At 37.6% G+C, this 22,478-nt stretch overlaps 1 protein-coding gene and 1 long non-coding RNA gene across 3 annotated transcripts in view; one reads left to right on the forward strand and one right to left on the reverse strand.

Annotated features, from left to right (window-relative positions):
• LOC118167140 overlaps positions 1–6,055 on the forward strand; it is a 43,127-nt gene extending 37,072 nt beyond the window's left edge. The window contains exon 3 of the long non-coding RNA XR_004750962.1: positions 5,803–6,055. This is a non-coding gene — a long non-coding RNA (uncharacterized LOC118167140). The remainder of the gene's footprint in view (positions 1–5,802) is intronic.
• TRMT9B (tRNA methyltransferase 9B (putative)) overlaps positions 1–22,478 on the reverse strand; it is a 114,850-nt gene that overhangs the window by 62,227 nt on the left and 30,145 nt on the right. The gene's annotated exons all lie outside the window — the stretch shown is intronic.

Raw genomic sequence — 22,478 nt, forward strand, 5'->3', positions numbered from 1 at the left:
AGTTCTTAGAGAGGAAAGCAATTGTAGCTGAGAAGTTAATTCATGTACTACTACACTGCCCTTCTAAGAATTAAACAAGAACTCTGAAATATCATGGGTGAGACTGGGGTTCCTGTGGTGGGTAAGGCTTCAAACACCACTCTGGAAGACTTTGCATTTGAAGTTGGTTACAATTTGTCTCCCAACAGAGAATGTCAGACAAAGCCCTGAGTCAGAAAATGTGCTATTGTTGCAGAATAGTGAAGCAGGCAATAGCCATATTTAAACACCTTATGGTGTATAAGAGTCATCTACAGCTCATGTGACTGTACACTGGCATGCTACGCATCTTCATTAGCAAAACTATTACAGAATCACAAAATTCCAGTAGAAATCAGAGGGCCGGCAAACATGAAGCTCCTTCCAGTTGTCTAAAGAAAGTCCTCATCTACTTCTTCCTGATCAGGTGTTCTCTAGCAGCCAGTCACCACACTGTCACCTGTGTTGCTCTGTCCTTAATCCTGACCCATAAACTCTAAGCTGACTCATCATTTACCCCAAAGCAGAGCTCCATGCATTCCAGCTACTCTTTCACATAAAGGGAAGCTCTCCTCCATTCAAAAAAGAAGAGCATGAACAAAAAAGAAGAGCACGAACTTCTCTTGCATAGACAATTCATACATTAATGAGACCCATTTCTGAACATGGATTGGAAAGGATGTGGTAAAAATATCATGCCAGTTTTTGCTTTCTGAACAGCTCCTACACTGAATGTAGCCCAACCAGAGACAAAGTCTGTTCATAAGAGCAAACAGAATACTAGTGGATCTGAGCTTAAGGCTTTACTGCTTCCTCATGTCCAAAGAAAAGCACATACTGTGGTAATATGATTACAGAACTTCCAGCAGCTAGCACAGCATTCAGACAAGCACATTATTGGCAGCAGCTGCTCAAACAAGTACTCACCTCCCTGTGCTCACCATATCCTAGCAATTGAAGGAGTGAGAAATTATGTCAATGACATCAGTCTTTTCTAAAAACTTGCACAGTGTGCTTCCATATCAATCCAACTGCTCGCTGAGCAATTAAAAATGCCAGCTTGACAAACTGTTTAAAGGTTACTTAAATCTATCATGGTTATTTGATTGTTGAACAGAAAGTATTTTTATAGTCTGGATGTTACCAGGTTAGCACTTAAATAACTAACCTGCCAAACTACTGGGCATTTCACTAAATGAACGTTATCATCCATCCTAAAATAGGTGAAGATCGTAGGTGTAAAATGTTAAATAAGGCTTTTATCTTATTAGTCTGCCAAAATTTAATTATGCATATATATATGTCTACTGCAGATCCAGTGGGGAAAAAAAAAGAAAAAAAAAAAAGAAGAAGAAGAAAACAAAGCCTAGCAAAGCAGAGGCCCAGCAGCGTCTCCCAGGGAGCTTTCTCTAAGGCCATTTCACTTGTTTTTTCCTTGATTGGCTATCTTTTTCATCTTCCTGCCCTAAAAAAGATTTATATTTGTTGACCTGCTTTTCTAGCATGTCAAGGATTACAATCTACAGCATCTCAAGATTGTATCAATAAATTATACAATAAAAATCAAATGTACTTGAATGGATTAGAACTTCCAGTAATAATACCAAAATTCTTTTGATACAGAACAACCAATAAGAAAAAAGAGGGTCATAAAAATGCATCAAATTACCTGAAAGATCATACTTAGATTTGATAAAATAGTTTCATTGTTACAATTTTTAAAAACAAACTTCTATATGAGAATTACAAATTCATAGATTATTACATGTTAGTAAATTCTGGATATATTACATTAAATTTCTGTTTATTGTATCAGCTAAATGTAATTTACAACATTTGACTTCTAATCTGGCCTCTTTTTATCCCTGCACTAGAGGGAAAATGGAAAATACAAAATCACCATTTGTGTGGCATGTTGTTTTTATTTTTTTCATAGCTATCTATAATAGATGCAGCATGGAAAAACTTGAAAACCACTATACCCTTCTACCTTTGCACATTCCTATCTTGTAATGACAGTGCACATATATCTATATAATTTCTTAATCCTCATTTCCCATTCTACAAATACCCATGCTGATATACTCCAGAAATTATTCAAAATCTGATCTCAGTTTTGATGCAGCTTCCTTAATAAAGTTACGCTAGATCAGAAAAAGCTGTTATTTCTGAAAATGGTCAATGGAATTTCAAAATACTGTTACCCTCTGAGATATTCACTTAGTGCCGATATGTTCCAAGGAAGCCAACACAGGTGTTCATTAATATCGCCTAAAGATCTGACTAACCCTTACAACAACTATGAAAATTTGGTAGGTCTAAACATATACCTCACCTCTACATTGTTGTTCATGGCCCTCACATGTACTAAGTGCCATGATTCTACTGGACCGTCATGACAAGGTTTCATAGAAAACATTCACACATGGCATTCCTCAATCAAATTACCACTGTTGAGATGCAAGAATAATGGCCAAAAGAGAAAAATGGCTGTGGCGATACTTTCATTGACAGTTTCAGTGGCCAGAAAGGTATATAGTTAGTTCTGTTTCTCACTTGGAAACCTCAAGCCAATCCTGAAGCTATTTTTGATACCAAAAGAAATCTTCAAACTAAAATGGAACAACAAAAAAATCAAATTAAAAATCCCTCCCTCTTTCCTCTTTTTACAAGTCTCCCTAATAGGCAATTAGATTAGGTCAATCCAAATTTTAAACTGAGAATTTTGTCAGTTCTTCTGAGTCTTGACCATTTTTCATTATAATTAATATTAAAACACTTTTCAAAGCAGTAATACTGTAAAGAAACTAAAAATTAAAAGGTCTAAAACAATTCAGCAGAACCATCCTCTTTCAGAACAAGCTTTTGTTCTTATGAGTTAATATTATCTAGTGGAAAAGTATTTGCCTCAGAATTCTATGTGACAGGAAATTTCCATAATGCAGTTCTGCCATTGCAGATGAAAATCTGGAATGATTGGAATGCAAATAAATAAATAAATAAAAACTTCTAAGACACCTTGTAAGTTATTATGGGGACCAGTTTCTTTTTAATCAACAGGTGGTGATACCTTAAAATTGATAAGCAGATAAACAAGGAAGTTAGGATGTCACCCTGCTGCTCATGTTATATTTTTTTTCATTAATGTAGGCACATATAGATCATTTAAACATTGAAGTCTAAATCTTCTGTTTATCTAGAAAAAGAACCATCTGCCAGCATTGTATGTTGGCTAGATATGCTGAGTGCATCCAACATAACCAAAATTCTTTTGCTTCAGCAGTAGCCAAATTACTTTATTAAATTTTCCTGGCAAGAGTTTACTATATATGAAAAATGGATGTACTTGATGCACTTCCAAGTCTTTAACCAACTGACACATTCTCTAAAAGGTTTCAAAGGACAAATATAGAGTATGGATCTTGAGATCAAATAACGAGCAGTATTTTTGACTAGGCTGTCTTTGTTGAGTAAAACATATTACCACAGATAATTCCAGAGTTGGGACATATCGTTGGCTTGTCGGATGAAGACATAGAGTTGGCCTATTTGGCTTGGGGGAGATGAAAAAGTGTCCTCTGCTGGAAACAAGTGACAGTTAATAAATTCTCAGCACACTGGCTTTATATATATATATATATAATACTGTGTAAATATTTCCAATTTTCATTTCCATTGGATGTATTTCACAGGGCTTTTTTTTTTGGGGGGGGGAGGGGTCTTATTACTCCTTCAAGCAATAACAAAATTAGCAGAGATAAGCCTATGAACTAATGCAAAAATGCTCATGCCTGTACTTTACTAGACTGAGGTGCTGTTATCATTTTATGTTAGAGGAAAAGTTAAATTATAATTTGAAATCCTAGTTGGAAAATTTGTTAATTTACATTTCATTTAGTAAGAATTTGAAAGCAGGTAAGCATGAATCTCCTAACTCTTTCTGACATTGTCTAGAATAAGGAAACTGCACAGTCACATCTTTAACAATCTTTGTCAATATAATTATCTAAGCTGCAGCTGAAAGGTCAAACCTTGAAAATCATGTGAAGGCTAATCACGTAAATCATTCAGAACAGAAGGTTTTAGCAGAATAATTTTCAGCTAGTTGTGTATATGCTTGTACATTACACAGATACTTAAAATCACTACACCCAACCAATAGCTTAGGATTCTGACTCCACTAAGAACTTCAGTTTTAGCATGGTTTCTCACTTACAGGTTATGCTAAGTAATGAAGAAAGCAAGAAACCTTTGAATGAAGAAACCTTTATGATTGGGGAAAAATCAGCAAAAATCTACAAAAACAACTTTACATATACATTACGATGACTGACTTAAAAGTAGACTTAAAAGTTGACTACAAAGATGTACGAACAGCATTACACCTACAGAAACTAATTTCAGGAACTGAAAGCGGCAGCTTCCTCTTCTGGATTTTTGAAAACAAGATCCAGTAATTAGTCTGAGATCTAATCAGTTACAAAGTTCTCCTAAAAATAGAGCTGATCAGCACTTCAGATTTCTACTTCACAAGAAACAAAGGTACACCAAAAATCAGACCTCATTCCACTTCAGAACAAATCTGAGTACTCTCAATGTTTCCTATGAAATAAAATGCTGAGTTAAAACTGATTTTTTCATGCTTATACTTAATATTTTTCTCCTACTCTACTACAGATACATACTATATATGGTACTGAATGTTGTCATAGCTTAATATGATTTGGCTATAATTATGAATATGTCAAGTTGCCATATTACATCATGATATGCCAAGTTATACTGGCCTCAGACAAATTCATCATTCAGGTTGGACAGTTCACAGGCCAGCAGTTCAGTAATCTTGCTGCAAATCTGATTGTTTTTTATTCATGCTGCAATGAGCCAGGATGATACTTTAATGCAAAGTGTATTGTTTTACTTTCAGTGCCTAATAGCATCATGAAGAAAACAAGCTTTTGATCTTTCTGAATATTCCCTTAAATATCTTAGTCTTCATGAAGTTATCTGTTATTTTGTCAGGTGTTCTTTATCAATCAGCCCTTGTACCCACAGATTAAGAAAAGATTGGAGATATTTCTCACAGTTGAAATACATGCATACCAGATAATCAGAGGAATACATGGAGTTCATTTAAATCATCAAATGTTACAAGCTCTCAGCTTGTCTCTTGATTACTCACACTGCATGCATCTGACTTCTGCCTGGGGTCTGTCTCATTTGGAGCAAATTAACTAGTTCCTCTGAGGTAATGACTGTGTGCAGTCCAGAGGTATTTTTTTCCAAGGACTTCAACCTAAATGTTTTATGGACAAGATGACACCAGGGCTGCCTCTTTCTTCCATGCACAGTCCTCCAACAGTATCCCAACAGGCTCATCCTCAGTAGACCTCAAACATCTCCCCACTACCCTCACATTGCATACTCCTTGCATGTGGTACATAATAACCCTGGTATCATCTTACAAGTATGTCACCCTAGCAGCCTCAACATAACCCTTACATGGCAGCACACATTTCCAGCAGAAAAAGCACAAACCAAAAAAATAAAAAAATGTGCCCAGAGGTACACCACATATAGCCAGTCAGATCCAGGCTGAACTTTTTCTGATGTGGATGTGAACAGTCCTGTCTAATGGAAATCACCCTTAACACCATATTTGCTATTTTTGGCTTAGAGGACACAGCCTTTCTTCCAGAGATATTAATCTTTATACATCTGTCATCATGTTACCTATTCAAAGTGATTTTTCCTGCTCTAATATGAATGAGTTTGATTTTGCAGGTACAGTGGGATATGAAAGATGCTCTGTTCTGGCAGATCAATGAGTCTGAACAGTAGGTACTGGAAGACTGTCGTCTCTACTGGGAAACGGCATTTTCTGTGAAAGGCAATGGTAATTCTCACAGAGAGGAATAGGTCTTGAATAAAAGAGGATTTTAGATAACAAGTAGGTTATGTAAAATCTCATTAAATTAAGGGGACCTTTTCTGGGTATTGCTTCAGTGAGAGGAAGGTATTAAAAAAGAACGCAGCTTTAGAAGTATAAGGGGAAAGTAACTTCACAGTGCATTTATAAAAAGCATTCAGGCTGCATTCCTGCCTTGTTTCTGCTGCCCCCAGCTGCTCCTTCCTATCTGCATCTTCGTTGCAAACCGTACACAGCTTCAAAAAAAAGAGTGTGGGGAATTGTACAGAAGGGCAAGAACCCTTTGGGGGGGTTTCCCACCAAAAAAACAGATTACTGTTAAAACTGTGCTGTCCTGGGATTATCATAAGAAATGACATTTTTTAACTTAAGTGCTGACTGGAATTCTTGGTATGCTTAAAAATGAGTTTTTCTTCTTGTGAGTAAGGAAACAGCTATGCTTTTTATTTTTTTTACCCTAATTTTTTTGTTAATAAATGAGGAGATTGCCTTCAACAAACATGATTTCATGTTTTTCCTGACAGAGACAACCCACATGGACCAGAATTTTGCTTCAAAATAAGGGATAGCTGGTACTGTTTGATGCATCAGCCTTTTATTTTCTTGCTTTTTGCATCCAGGTTAAGCATATGATATATTGAGGAACCTTATTTTCATCAGAGAACAGTGTGTTTTGTGAATGAGAACCTATATTTCAATATACTTTAGCTATAAGAGATGATCTTCAACTTTTCATTGATGCAAAAGCAGTTCTGCAACATCTTTAATGAATAGCTTTGTTGACTGCAATTTTCGGTATTTTCTGTAAAATAAGTTAATGCAAAACATAGGACATATATGTATAAATACAAAAACTTCTTTTATAGATAATTTCAACAAGAATAACAGAAGCAGCTCTGCTTTTCTGGGTATGTCTATATTTTATATATGCTCCCGAGCTAGTTCAGTTTTATGTAAACATGCCAAAAATAGAAGGATAGTGCAGAAATCTGAATTGAGGCTACATTTGCAATTCCAAAACTGGAAAAATGATATAAGTCATTTCTAAGTGCAACAAAATCACCTTCACTGTGAATGAATATGCTAGAAAATTTAAACTATTTTTGTGTCAGTTGACTCAGCCTCACCTTTCTTGCTAGTGCTTTGATGTGGAATTTGTAGATGTTGCCCCTCAGTGTTAACTCCTTTAATAAGACTTTGGTATAAGATACCAATATGCATAGCAGCTTAGTAAAGCAACAAGTCTATCAATTAATTTTAACTATGCTAACAGAAAATAAGATGACCAAAACTAGTCAGAGGCACAAAGATTCAACAGAAAGAAATGAGCCACAGCTTTCCACATGAAGAGGCCAAAAGCCAGCTTGTTTGCAGATGTTCTGTATAAGACAGCAAATATTGACTCAGGTATCTACTTGTAACACAATTTATGTCTAAATATTCTCATGATCAAAACAATTCACTATTAATTACATCCTTTTTTTCAGAATGCTTTTAATGTTTTTAATCCTGACAATGTTCACTTCCATGTTTCTAAAACCACTATGACAGTTTTGCTGACAAAATGATTACTGTCTGTAGTTATCAAGAATACTGGGATGTCCTTAAAAGAAAGAAAAAAATAATAAATAAATAAAGCATTAACTACTATTCATCTTCATTAGCTTTTTCTGAAGTTTTTTTCTTACAGAGCAAGGCTGGTTATAGCAGAGTTGAGGATAACTTCCGTCTCTGTTTACAAATCACTTACTGATATTTCAGTTTGGGGTTTCTTCATACCATATCCATAATTACTGTCCTTCTAATGTTCAATGCAATCTAATGCTTGGGCTTGAGCTAAAAAAAAAGTCAAGCACAGATAATGAATTTGAGGATCTGCAATTTCACACACAACCCCTTATTGCTTCTACATTTTTTCCTTCATCTCCTTTTATTCCATTTCCTTACTTCAGCCAGTTTGCTGGGAAATAGAAAGGGGAAACAGAAGTTTTATGCACAGAAAGATTCCAGCTTTTAATAACAGAGCAATTTGGAGAATAAATGTGGATTCTCACTGATTAATGAATCCAGTGGTAGCTGGAGCAACAACAGGGACACCACTCCACAATTTTACTCAAGTGTATGACCAGCATGTTCACCAAAGGGCTGTACTACCAGCTATATGAAAAAATGAAACAGTTTTGCCATTCAGATATATATGGGGCAAAATGCATGTATACTCTGCCAGATAGAAAAAACAAAATGGGTGTCTTCAAATTCCTGTATCAAGCTTACAGAAAACAATTGACTGTTATTGCTGCAAGTGGTAATTACAAAGGGTAGGTATTAATCATAAATATTTTCACTTGGTCTGCTCAGAAAGACTCCTCAATAAAGAACTGACAATTAGTAACTACAGATAATTGAATCAGTGCATCACTGTTAACGTGGGGCCTAAGGACTTACTGGAATGCTTAACTTCAAAAGAGAATCCCAGATATATTTCTTGTTGCTTGCTTTTTTTTTTTTTTTTTCCTTGTTGGGTTTTCTTCCCAAGCCAACACTTCTAGTCCAGCCTAGCCCATAGTCTCCTGTGAAAAAAGACCAACCTTGGAGGAAGTGGAAGCAATCAGGAGACAATGGCACATCCCTGTGCTCCCCTGCCTTTTATTTCTGATGGCTCTGATTCTCTCAGGTATGGTGTCAAAATTTGCAAGCTGTAGAACCCGAAGCTGGCTTCTTATGCTCTAGATCTAGTAAATACTCTCTGAATTATAGAAAAATACAGCAACCTCAACGTATATTGTATTTCAAACTTCAAAAAGACTCAGCTGTTGCCCAAGAAGATTGCCTTTCTTAAAACAGGAGCAGCAGCCAAGTGTATAACCTGGAGAATGTAAATGAACTGCTAAAGGCTTCTCCCTCTTTTAGTGTCCCTTGGCACAGTCTCCTAAAAAGACTGGGATAAATATAATATGGATTTTAGTCCTCACTATGCCAGCATTTGTCTACATTCCCTAGAAAGAGCTGAATGGAAATGAATACAGCAGTATATCAAGAAAGGTGTTCAACTAAAAGAAGGACTGCTCCTGTCACTAACCGAAATTGTTTTTAATTGAAACAGGAAATAATGATGTACCAATAGCATCAGTATTCCCGTGACAGGATTTTGTTTATATTTTAGTGGAAGACCAATATAATCTCCAACAAACAAACATGTTTGCTTTATCACATGCCATTTCCCATTGGATATATTTCATTAGTTTAATTCATTGGTTTAAACTCACCATGCCCTGATCCAATGTGTGCTTCCTTCCAGTAGCCTTCAAGATGGAGAGCTGCCTAGTGCCAAATTAGCTTGGGGGCTGAGCAAGTAGTGGGTAGACAAGGCAATTACTGATGAAATATCATTTTTAATAGGAAGCATATTTGCAGAAAGACAGAATGTCCCAGAAACAGTTTGGTAGAAGTTCTAATCTAGCAAAGAAAGCCTTCCTTTGCTCTGCCCACCAACATGAATTTTAATCAATGTTAAAAAGCTGCCGTTGATGTTTCTAGTTTTCATGATGTTGTAGGAAAATGTTCTGGACATAGTATACCCCCTGAATATTGAGAGAGAAATGAGCGAGGTACCCACAGTAATTTTTAAATCCTAAAAATGGCCTGCAGCAGTGAATTGCTTTTGGTCATTTAAGCTCTGAAATACTGGCTGGATTCCAAAGCAACTCAAGTGCCAAAAGACCAACTGGAATTACTTTCAGATCATTATTAAACTCACAAAGCATTTACAGATTTCCCATTGCTTGATCAACAGCAATTTTGCTTCCCTTAATAATAAAACAACAGAGAGCATAGATCTTATGCAATATGTGACGTAATTGGCTGAAAATCTAATTGACTAAAAATTCATTCACTTAAAAGAACAACAAAAACAAACAAAAAGGAAACAAAAAAAAAGAAAATTTGTTATTAAAAAAAAAAAAAGAGAGAGAGAGAGAGAAAGAGATACAAAAGCCCATAGCAGATTAGATCCATTTGGGATTTAATATGAAAAAGCTGATGAATGGCAAAGCACAAAGCAAAATATTATTCTCTGTGGCAATCAAAGAAGCCTGAAAATTCTGAAACTGCTTTAGTGCTTAAGCAACTGCAGAATATTGTAGTGGCAACCAGATGAGAATCTAACCTGGTCCTGTTATAGCAATGTTAATGAGCTCTGAAATGGAGAGCACAAAAGGATATTTAAGAAAAAAAAAAGTCTGGAAATCAATAAAAATTAGCATCAGTTGTTATCAGGTGTTCTGACAGTTGAATTCTTTTGAATTTCATGCTGAATACCAAATGCAGCTATGAGCGCATGATATTTTGGGCAGTAATACGTTTGTGAGTGATTGGATGAAGATGACTCAGTATTTTCAAGCTTTATTTAGCTATCTTAAGGTCCTGCATGTTCTCATGGCTAAATAATTGGTATAAATCAAACAGAAAGTAAGTCAGAAGAACAAATTAAAAATAAAATACTTGGAAAATAGGTAACACAGTAGCATTTCTAGTTTAGACAAAGCTGCCAAATAACTTTTGACAAAACTGTGGATAAACTACATTTGCAATTTACAATGTAGTTAGACTACTCTGTAATGCTACCAATAAAATTGAAATGTCTACTGGCTGAAAGGTAATCAATGAGATATATCTCATACATCAACTCAAGCTTTACCAGAAAGGCCCCTCTGTTTTACAGGATCCAGTAACCATACTTAGACTGACCTCTAAATGACTTCTCATTTTCTCAGTAATATCCTTTTGGATTCCCAGATCCGATATTCCAACCCTACAGTGAGAACGCTTTCAAAAGAAAGAAATAACTCTGGAAATCTATACAGGTTTCTAGAATTTGTTCAGAATAGTGGTGTAATTTAATGGGAAATTTAATGACAGAGGGAATTTAATGCAAACTGAAGCAAACATTCTGGTTATCCATCAGTCAAGATCTGGAAAGTAAGTAAGAACTACAAGCAAGTTATAAATTGTTATCTGAACTAGTTTGCTACTATTCTTTCTGAGAAAATTTATGAGGCTGGATAAAGGATATTAAGAGATAAGCACAGGGCAAGGAATGGAAAGAATATACCGCTACCTCATGTAGCTGCTCTTGCTGTACCCTATTTTTCTGTCTTCTGGTATGCTTATTTTCCCCAACTAAAGCAGAGAATTTTGATTATGGAATGCCAGCAGCCCATATTCACATTCTACTTGTTGCATGCATGGAAGGAAAAAATAATCATTCTTTACAGAGCTGTAAATAGTCTCCGTCTGTGTTATACAATTAACAGAAAGAATGTAAATCATAAAATGGATGAATCTTAGAATGAGGGAACTGCCTATTCCCCAGTTGCAACACACTGGTACATTATGTTTGTTACATTCAGGGAAACATGCAGCTTGTCCTAAGATTCAAATTTCGGAAATCACAGCTATCTGAAATAGAGTTGTGGATGCCCCATCCCTGGAGATGTTCAAGGCCAGGCTGGATGGGGCCTTGGCCAACCAGATCTACTGGGTAGTATCCCTGCCCATGGCAGTGAGGTTGGAGTTAGATGATCTTTAAGGTCCCTTCCAACCCAAGCCATTCTACAATTATATGAAATTTCAGCTTTAGGCTAATTTCAGCTCTTCTTCTCCACTTCCGTACCCAACCCTATCCCCACCCCCACCCCTCACCCCCCCCCAAAAAGGAAGCCATAGTTAAAAGCCATGCTTTTAACATAAAGATGTGTTATTTTCAGCACTTTTGTCTGGCATTTTAATTAACCAATATTAATTCATGCACACTCTTACTAATTCTTTCTTTTGAGAACTCAAATTATTTCCTTTATATTTAAAATACTAGGACAATTTCCATCTTACTCAGTTCTTTCACCAAGCAACTCTTGTATAACACTGGACAATCCAAAAAACCTAAGATTTCATTAGATGAAAAAAAATTAAAGCTTATACATTTCAAGGAAAAAGGAAAACCTTAGTAAAAATATTAAATGACTGCATGTTTTACGCTATCTGGAAGGGAGCTCACTCATGCTAAAAAGTTATTTAGAAAAGTAATAAATTCATTTTGGAGACAATGGGAAAGAAGAAAAAAATCCATCATATTCACTGTTTCAGAAAATGCTTTATTATTTTATGAGAGCAATACAAAATAAATTATGTAATTAGTTTCGGTAACAAACAATTCAGAAAAAAAATGGACATAATCTACACACGTTTGTTTTTGGATACATTGCATAGTCTTCTTAATTTGGGGTTAGAAGTTGGAGTTTAAGAAAAGCCCCAGTTTTATGAAAAAAATACTTATCAACAAATCCTCATCTTCAAGTGTCACAGGCGTACATATAAAATCAAAAGTGACAACCTAGATATCCAGAAAAGGTGTAATTTATTTTCTTGGTTCAACCAAACTTTGTATTAACCACAGTCAATATTATTTGAGTTAAAACTGAAGAGTACCTTGTTATTCACAGCTCACAAGTACTTAATGCTGACATTAATATATCTATACGTTTATCATTTAGTCATATGGATCATTCATTTGATTTTATGGTGATCTCTAACACCAAAAGTTCTACAGATATCTCATTGTTCCTGAAAGACAGTATCAGTGCATCAGAACTGTGATGTGCTTCGAAAGCCTCTCTCATTTTTTCAGACGCAGAAATTATTCAAATACCCAGCCCACAAGGTGCAGAGAGGAGGACACCACTAAATGTCCTGCATGGTTGGCAGCTTCTAGTGAGTGAATAAATGTCATTTCTGGGAGTGAACAAACTCCTGTAAAGAGCTGGAAGGTTCCTTTGCCAAAATTTAGCCTTGAGCTAGAATATAATATGGTTATGGGTCAAAAAAAAATTGTCATATAAAGGAAATATATAGGGTCATATATAGGGAATAGAGATGTCTATGTCTTCTATTATCAATTATTATGTAAGCAATCCTTGAAGCTGCTGCTGTAGTTACCATTATCTCAGTTCTGCTCAGGATGACTGTTTATTTCACCACTCTCTAAAGTAGACCTGTCCAACTATCCTAAATTTAAAAGTAGATGAATAGCATGAAGTTTTTAGGGTAAAATCACCACCATAAAATAGATTTTTTTAAGTACACAATTTTAGAATGTAGAGCAATCAAGAAAACTGCTAAGAATAAGCAGTTGGGGTGGTAATTGCCAGCAAGGAGGTGGCAATGTGCAGCTGGGAGGGGGCCAGGGATGGTATCTGGATCAGCCACTAGTAAAATCAGGCGTAAAGCCACTGCCTTAGGCTGACAGAAAGCAAACAAACAACAGCCAGAAAAAGTCACAGTTATCAAAAGGCAGAAAAGAAAGCAGAAATAGAAAAATAAGATCATAAAGTGACAAAGCTGTCAGAAACACTCAAGCCTATATCCCACAAGTTTTAGAAGTCACTCTTGTGAGTCGAGATTTATTGATTTGCTGTTTACATTGAATTAACATGAAAAAAAAAACAAAATGCTAGTGCTGTAGCCACCATATTCCCAAGGACATGTAAAGTAATTGAGTAATCTATTGCTGAGAAAGAAAAAGCTTAAGCGAAAGAATGATTGAAAAGTGAAGCCCTTCCTTCTACTTCTAGCAAATCATTTGCTTTTTCAGTCTGTCCACAGCCTGTAATCGGTCCTTGGCAGCCCCCTGCAGCCACCCCACGGCTCGCAGCTTCCCTGAGCACCGCGCCGTGGCAGGATTGCAGTAGCGCAGCTTCCCACGGCGAAGTAGGCACAGCTGGCGGCTATCTGCTTGGATTTTTCTCTCGTTTTCTGCCTCTTCTTATCTCCTTGTGAGCGGCTTCTTCCACTGCTTTTTAAATAATAGCAGCAACTGCATTTATTCAAAACGTGTTGTTTCAACCTTTGTCTTCCAACCACTGCATCTGTTACCTGTACCGTGCAATTTGCAAGACCACCATCCCCAGAAAGGCCCCCCGACACACAGAATGCCCCCCAGTCACCTTTTCCACTCCCAAAAAGCACAGCCTGGTGTGGCATGCACACCTGCATGTCTGTGCTTCAGCCTGGGGGCTGCAGAGCCCTCCTGTCCCCTTCCCTGTGCCCACTCTGCAACAGTGAGTCAGGACACACCAAAACTGTGCAAGAAGTCCTAGTGATGTCAGCAGCGCTTGGTGTGAGTACCAAAGTTCTGATCTCTTGCACTGAGATGTAATGGATTACCACAGCCAGAACCTGAAGCCTTTATTGTGGTGAGCAGCAAGTCAGCACCCACCCAGCTCCATCTTGGACTCTCCTACTCATATGCTGAGAAAATTTTAAACTCTGCCTGACAGACTGAAATGAGGCCAAAAAGCTCATTTCAGTAGAAACTGAAAATGTTATTTCAATTAAATGAAAAATTCAATAATTTACCCACTAGCCTTCACCTCTGCTTTAGTTAGCCTCCAGAAATAAAGGACAGTAACTTATTTTTTACAGTGAGCTCCTTCAAGAAAAAAGGATCCACTCACCCAGATAGCTATGCTGGATTGTATTCTATTGTCATTTTACTCTTTATTAGATCACAGCTTCAGAGAAAATAGAGACATCCTGCAGCAAATTAGATTTCCCAGGCTTTACTTGTATAGAAATATTCCTTCTTAGTTTCCAGAAAAATCTACTGTTCATCTTCGTATCTGTCTCTTCCCATAACAATTCACGTAACAAGAGGGAGTCCTGGATGCCTGTAACAGAAGCCCATATCTGAGGTAGAGAATATGACTGTGAAATTTGATAAAGACACAACAGCTGAAACATTGAAAGCAATAAACTAGCAGATTGCTAAAGGCTGCTAATTAAAGCCTGGCTGCTAATAATTACAATATCTAATATTTCATATTTGTATATGAAGCCTGCATCTTAGCCTAGATAACCTCTTTTTAAAACAAACAAACATTTAAAATGTGTTTGATAATAAATGTGTTTGATAATAAACAGTAAAAAGCCACAAAGCTCACATACGTGCTGGGGTTAAAAAGATGTGCATCTTTGTATTAAATCACTTGCATCCTAATAAAACAAACTAAAGATCAATTAAAGCCTAAAACATTTCTAAGTGCCACTGTGCTGTAATGAGGCCAGTGCCCAGACAAATCTCAGTCTACAAACAATGGGAGCTTCCAGCAGAATGCTCGATACCAACGTGCCTGAATTTTGCAATACTTTCACTGAAGTTTCAAAACATATTGACCTTCAGCACATGCTTTCAAGCTCATCTGTTTGCTCCGGAGCTGAGAGGGACCACGGCAGCTGGGTAAAGAGAAGGGCAGAAGAAGGTCTCTAAATGCTGAGGTAACCTTCTCAGATCTACCTGGTATTTTCATGCTCTAGGGTGGACTTGTTGCTACCGTCAAAGCATACGTTAACTGATAGACTTTTCATACAGAGGAATGGTATTTTGTATTTATACAAGGCTAAAGTGGACAGATTTGAATGAGAAGCCTTTTGCAAATGAAATTCACCAGCTCAGATATACACCTCGCTCAAAAAAATGCAGCTATGCAACAACAGAGAAAACATCGACCTAAACACTTAATAAAGCTCCATAATCGTTAATGTAGCACTTGTCAGACAAGCCCACGGATGTTGTCAGACCAGTTGCACCTGGTCCCTGCACAATTTCATAAAACATCCCCAGCCTCCCGACCCCAGCCCCACGGCGGCGTGAGGCGGCCCGGGGAAAATGGCCGCCCACCTCTCCGCGCCAGCGGGGGGCAGCACCTACACGGCAACCGGCCGGCTGCCTTCGGGGCCGTGAGCAGCTCCCGCGGCCCAGCGGTGCCTTGATGAAAACGCGGTGCGGTTGGTTATGAAGTTCCCTCCTTCTCTGTGATTGTATCCTCTTGCTGCGGTTCCAGCAGGAAACGCGTAAAATGCGTAATCGTGCATGCTGATTAACTGAAAGCTTCAATATTTTTTTCCTCCACGGAGAAAACTAACCTGGCAAGGAACAGGAACCAACACATAATGCCAGTAATCTGGGTAACGCCACCAAAGGCACGTTTTCAGTTACAAGGCAACATCTCACAGGAAATAACAGACACACCTCCGCAACAGGTAATTTAATTGCATGGAAGCGATCCTGTTGCTATTTACCTTGCAAACAAAATACACAACTCAATACTACCCCTCAAGAGATGGAGGGAGACCTTCTGAGACAGCAGGCTCCACAGAAGTTAGAGCAACAAATTTCTAGTATTTCTATTTCTTCACCAGATTCAGCAGCCATTATTTAAAATTTAATGGTGTTAGTGAAATACATACATGCATAGCATGTATAGTTTCAGTATATGTACATAAAAGGTACAAAATGAAGCATTTCCTTGTTCAAATTCCAGGAAACACTTATATGCATACATGTACATACACATACACTTTTAATTTAGAACAAGGCTGAAACAGACATGAGATGTGTGTCATTTGTATACATTTCTAGGCATTTGTAATCCTTTAATCACCATCAAGCTTAAGGGGAACATTTTATTTGCACTGTAAACCTGCCCTGGCCTTTCTATAAATATCTGAATTGCTGAATCTACAACTCATTTATTTTCAAATGTGATTAAGGCTATTTTCTTATATATGCAATACGAATTAATTGCAACACTAAAAATCAAGCAATTATATCAAAAACTTAATTTGTAAGCTACTTACCTGAACATATGCTGTAGTCACTGCGAGGCACCCTACTGACAAGTTCAGCAAAACAAAAGAGCCCAAGGGCCGAGCTCCCTCACACGTGGCATGTTTATCCCCCCCTCTGTCTTAGCTATCGATCCTCTTCTCAAACGCCATTTTGACTCATTCCCCTAATTCTTCCCAGTCAAATGAGGCTACTCCAGATCTTAAGGAAAATCCTCAAAACAGAAATGTGGCTTAGCCACAAGTATAAGCTGTGAGCCTTTCCAGGCTTACCATTGGCTACAATGCTAACAGACAGGGAAAATAATTAATTAGGTGCAGACTTCTAATTTTGAAATTGTCAGAGTGCTAACAAAAAAAATGTATTCCGTTTTGCAGCAAGGGAAGGACTCACCCATCAAAAGAGACTGGAGGAGTCCCAGCTGTTTTATGGTCCAGACTTGCAAGCCAACAGACATGTAGCCTCTTAGTCTATCCCCCTGCATGGTACACTGAAAAAGGACTACCTAACCATCCCCAGCAGACCTAGGTGAATGCAGGGAGGTAAGACAGGAGTACAGAGCATGTCCTGAAGCAAGTAGATTCAGTTCCCTAGGATCCCACGCTGAGATTGCACACTTTCATTCCAGGAATCCTAAAGCCAACGACTACAAAGAGGCTAGAAATCTGTGGCACAAGAATTGCTTCTGCTTGTGACTGTGGGATCTTCTGTGAGAGACTTGCATCCCCCACCTTCTTCTCAACTACCAGTTCTGTAGGGATGCTAAATTAGCTTCTGCCCCTAAGCCTGCCTGCAAGCCTCCCCTTGCCTCCTTTGTCTCTATTCCACCAAACTGTGGAGATGACAGTGTCCTTCTGTCCAACTGTTGGGTGCTCACAGACGACTTGCCTAGCCTTCAACACCATGAACAGTCTGAACAAAAGCTCAGCTGCCAAAAGAGGTAGTTTGCTTTCTCCAGAAGGTTAGTTTCCCACAGGACTTCCATGATCCTCTTCAGCTGAATAAGGATAAAGAACCAAATTATTGACTTTTGATACTGCTCAGCAGATTAATCACTGTTTGGTTAGCCCTTCTATAATTCCTGCAGCAAAGCATTAGTTTCAGGGACCTGGTGGCAATGGTGCCCTGGTGGCAATGTCAGCTGTCCGGCAGAATTTCCTGGTGAGAAGTAGTAGTTTCACCATAGCACCAGATATGAATGATAAACCCTCAGGGGTCCTCTTTTTCCATGAGCTCTGGGAAAGGTCATGCTCATGCTCTGAGATGTCAAAGGCTGACTGCAGAGGGAATCCTCAAAGATGGCTGTTACAAGACAGTGGGATCCCTCGACTTTAGGCATTGGGCTTTCTCCTCCATGCCAGTTAGTTGAACAGAGTCCCCTGTGAACAAGGCATCGCTGGACAGCCAAAAGACCCCTGCAACCATGGTGGAGAACAGATCCAGAGCTTCCAGAGTATCTGTGCATGGGGCAGGCAGAAGGGCACACAGGGAAGGAGACCCAGCTCATACAAAACGTATATTTCAGAGTAGAAAAACTGTTGCTAAAAGAGGAGGTCAGAACCATGATAAATGGCACAGCTTTTAATTTTGAGAAAAATAAAAGAAAGCACTTCATCAGCCTCACTGGAGCAATTCAGTGGGAATCTGTTTTTATTTTTGAAGATGGACCTTTCCATTGCATGTGGTGGGAACTGTATACACATTGTTGTAATTATTATTAAAATAACATGGAATTTGTGAATGTTTCATTCCTAATTACTATCAAAACATAATTACTTCCATGCTGTAAAAGCTTAAGCTGGCACTGATTTAATTGTTTTCATTGTTTTCCAACCACATACAAAACAAGGAGCCATCCTCTATGATTACACTACACCAGTTTCACCAAATGTTTTGTAGACTATTTCTCCAAATCACAAACTCATTTAACATCCACTGTTAATCATCTTCTGATTCTCCTAGTACACATTTCATAGTAATGAAACTGCCAAATGTTCCAGATATCACACATTGCTAATAGTTCTGACTTCTGAACAGAGTTAGTAGTAGTAGGGGAAAAAAGAAAAAGAAAAAAAAAAAAAAGACTCTTGCTTATTACACCTTAAAAAGAAATTGTTTCATCTTCTCAATTCTTGTTGCCATAGTTATAGTAGAAAACTAATCCACTGTCAACTCTACAAATTTACTGTTAACTAAGATAAGCCATAAATATGTGCTAAACTGAACATTGGTTTAACTATTTACTTTGGAAAAGTAATCCATTTGGTCTGATTCTCTAGCTGTAGTACACCAAGTCTGTGCAGGGCCTTACAGGTCTCCAAATACCTCATTAAGAAGACAGTTAACTAATTAACACTAGCAACTGAAAGAGGAGGGTGGAAAGAACCAAAAATTAATGACAGACAGTAATGAGTTCCTCTTAAGTATAGGTGTGGTAAAGATGATTTGGATGGAAGTTGGTATCTTTCATCCTTAAGTTTTTGATACACAAAGAAATGGAAATGTATGTGCAAAGGAGCGGACACTGCTGGTCCAAATATTCTGCTCTTGAGCAAGGCATAGGTGTCAGTAACCATTTTTTACTATTCTTCCACAAATGCCAGAGAAATGTGACAATCTATGTGAAATAAATTGTTGAAGTTCAAATTCAGGAATCAAAAGAGATCAAAACCACAAAACTATTTGGGTGAGCTACAGCTTTGTGTGTGGACAATGCAGACTATATCAGTAAGAAGTATTTTTGAATATGTTTCTATAGCTATTTTTTTTTATCCATGTGTTTCTATGGATAAAAAACACGACTACAAAAATGTTAATCCACAAATGGCTGTACATGCTGGTACTGGCAGATGCATTATATTCTCGTGGAATTATCAGCAATGTGGAAAAAAAAGGATACAGCTGTATAATTACACGGTACTGAGGATAAAATCCTCACTGTGGTCTTTCCTATCTCACTCTCCACAAATCTAATAACGGCTAGCCCTACATAAATTTGAGATTAGATTTTAAAATCTCCATGGGACTGGGACATAGACCCTTTTGCATCCCCATCCAGTGGTTTTGAGCCACATTTTCTAGAATTTGTGTATGACAGAACAGGGAGAGGAGGATATGGAAGAAGCACAGGAGCAAAGGGAAATGATTCATTGCTAAGCCTCCTTTTTATCATGGGGCATTTTAAAAGACTGAGTATCGAGCGAAGATTTCATGGATTTCTTTGCCTGTTTGATAGCAGCTTGTTATAGCTACAAGGAAATCTTTGGTCAAAGAAAATATTTTTTTAACTTGGTTAATATTAAGAAAGCAGTTAAATTTTAAAATATGTACTTTTTAAGAAGAAAAACACCTTTTCATAGGACCCAATAAACCTTAATTTTCTATTTGTTTCTATTTGCAGTATGTTGGACTTTGCTTGAAGTTCCTCATTACAATTCCACAAAGAGTCTCAGACAAATCTCTGTCTGTCACAAGCAATAAATATGGCACTCTCTAAGTCTTTCCTTCTCAGGAGTATCAAAAAAAATTTCAGGGGTGCCGATCCCTTTCTTCAGGGCATCGACACTAGATGAAGGAGAGTCCACTCTTTTTCTTTTGACTTCCATCCAAACAAATATCTGAAAATGGCAGTGGTATGATAATGTAGAATTAAAAAACAAAGTTTTTGTCATTCTTTACTGCACGATATGATAGCATCACAGAATTCTCTGCATCATATGAACTTGGAAACTTACTTTGTTTTTTTTTCTAGTAATGATTTCAAATAATATTTAAATATAATTTAATGTACAATTTTAACATTTTTTCAAGTTAAAAACTACACCACGTATTCTTGAAAGCAGAATATCTGCTAAACTATGATAAATAGATATTAACTACAGCAGTACAAGAGGAAACTATGACAGTACAAGAGGATTTGGCAGTCTGAAAAAATTTCTGTCAGTTTAGAGGGATCTTCACAATGCTTGGCAGAATACAAGCTCGTAAAATCCCATTTGACCTCTTCCTTATGGCAAGCATTATGGAAGATGAATGTGCTTTAGTATCTCTCCTGTTTGCAATATTTTGTGCAGAAGCATCAGATGGAGTTGTGTGTGACCTTAAAGAAATTTTCGTGATTCATTTTGCGCTGCAGGAGAATATTTAACCTTTCCATTATACTGGATATAAATGACCACATAATGGTGGACAGAGCACTCCAGACCACACTGTGAGGAGGCCTCCACCAGGGCTGACTGCCCTTTCCCATGGAAAATGCTTTTAAGCTGAGCCACAAGCATATGCCTCCCAGATGAGCCACGGATCCTGCTGCATCATAGCCATGACTGTGCCTGGCCATCAGCCCTATAGAGTCACATCCTGACGCTGACACACAGCCCTGCCTCATCACTGTGGACCTACCTGGCCATGCTCAGCTTCTGGCTCACCTTCCACCATGGAGAAGCCAGACAGCCCGGCTCTGACACACTCATTAATTGAGAGAGTATGACAAACTGACAAGTCACAAGGTTACTCAGGATGCCAACTTTATTCATGGTAGGACACTTAATGGGTGGGAAGTCAACGAAGGGGCTGCATAACAAAATTTATAGTGGAGAATCACCATAGTCCTTGTTAACCCTAGAAGAGGCATTGCTATTTTTGTTGTTGTCATAAAGACTAGTAAGTAGGGCTGGAGAAGCAGCTGAGGCCTGGAAGGTTATACATCCAATCTCAGAATTATATTTCTTGTCAGATACACTGCTTCTGCCTCTGACATTCACAGCTTGTGTCCTGAGAGGACCCACAGAACTAAGACAGTCCCAGCACTGTCTTTGTCCCTGTCTTGACAATGACCACAGCTAAAGGCTTGAAGAACGTCTTTTTCAAGAAACCCTGATTAATAGGTCTACGAAAAATATCATTTAGTGGGGTTTGAGATTTGTGTGTGTGTGTTTTCAGAAAAAATAACCTGAAAGGTTATCAACTATGACATTAAAGAGGCTGCAGAGCATAATTGTTCACTGACCTTGAACTGAACTTTGCAATGCTATCACTAAATGTGCTTTCTGAAGATAGGTTATAAATTTTGTTAAAGATGAAATTCTAAGTTTTATACATTTTTCAGCTTCCTATTAAAAACTGATAACAAATAATAACTAAAGACTATTTGCATCCCTTAAAAACATTGCAAAGAACATACATAGAGGGTAAATGTAATATACATCACCAAGCTCATTTGAGAGTTTGAAAGCAACTGTACATCTCAAAAAGATCAGTTTTTTTCTTATGTGACTATGATCCCTTTTCATCTATATTAAGATTTACCTGATGTCTCAAGCAACCAAAGAGAACTGAAGGGATAACACATGGTACTATTAATACACGAGTTGTTCATATAGCTTGACTTTAGATGTTTCTTCTTTTTTTTTTTTTTTTTTTTTTCCTCCTCACTTTATTCTCTGATCCTATTAGCCAGTCAACTTTTGCACTTGTTAGGGTGTGGAAAAGATTATATGCATAAACCAATTAGAAGATTGGAAGTGCTTTCCTTCTATAAGCTGGAAAACTAGTTTACTAGTGGTGAGTGAGCTAATTGAGTACTAGCAAGGTGGCAAGCTTTTTATATACCACCAGAGACAACTAGAATCGTCAGGCAGAGAATTTAATCTATTACATAAGCATTATGCAAGGACATTAATTGGTTTCTTCCTGCAGCAATGCCAAATTTAATTCAGATATGCTCTAGGTTCCATTCAGTCACATCTTTTGTTAGCAGTTAACATGCAAGGCATAACTGACACGTTATATTTGAAGTTCTTATGCCAAGGAAAGCATATTTATGAAGCAGCTGTCAAGGTACTAAGAGTTAAC

Source organism: Oxyura jamaicensis, chromosome 4 (genome assembly GCF_011077185.1).
Source record: "Oxyura jamaicensis isolate SHBP4307 breed ruddy duck chromosome 4, BPBGC_Ojam_1.0, whole genome shotgun sequence".
Taxonomy (NCBI): domain Eukaryota; kingdom Metazoa; phylum Chordata; class Aves; order Anseriformes; family Anatidae; genus Oxyura; species Oxyura jamaicensis.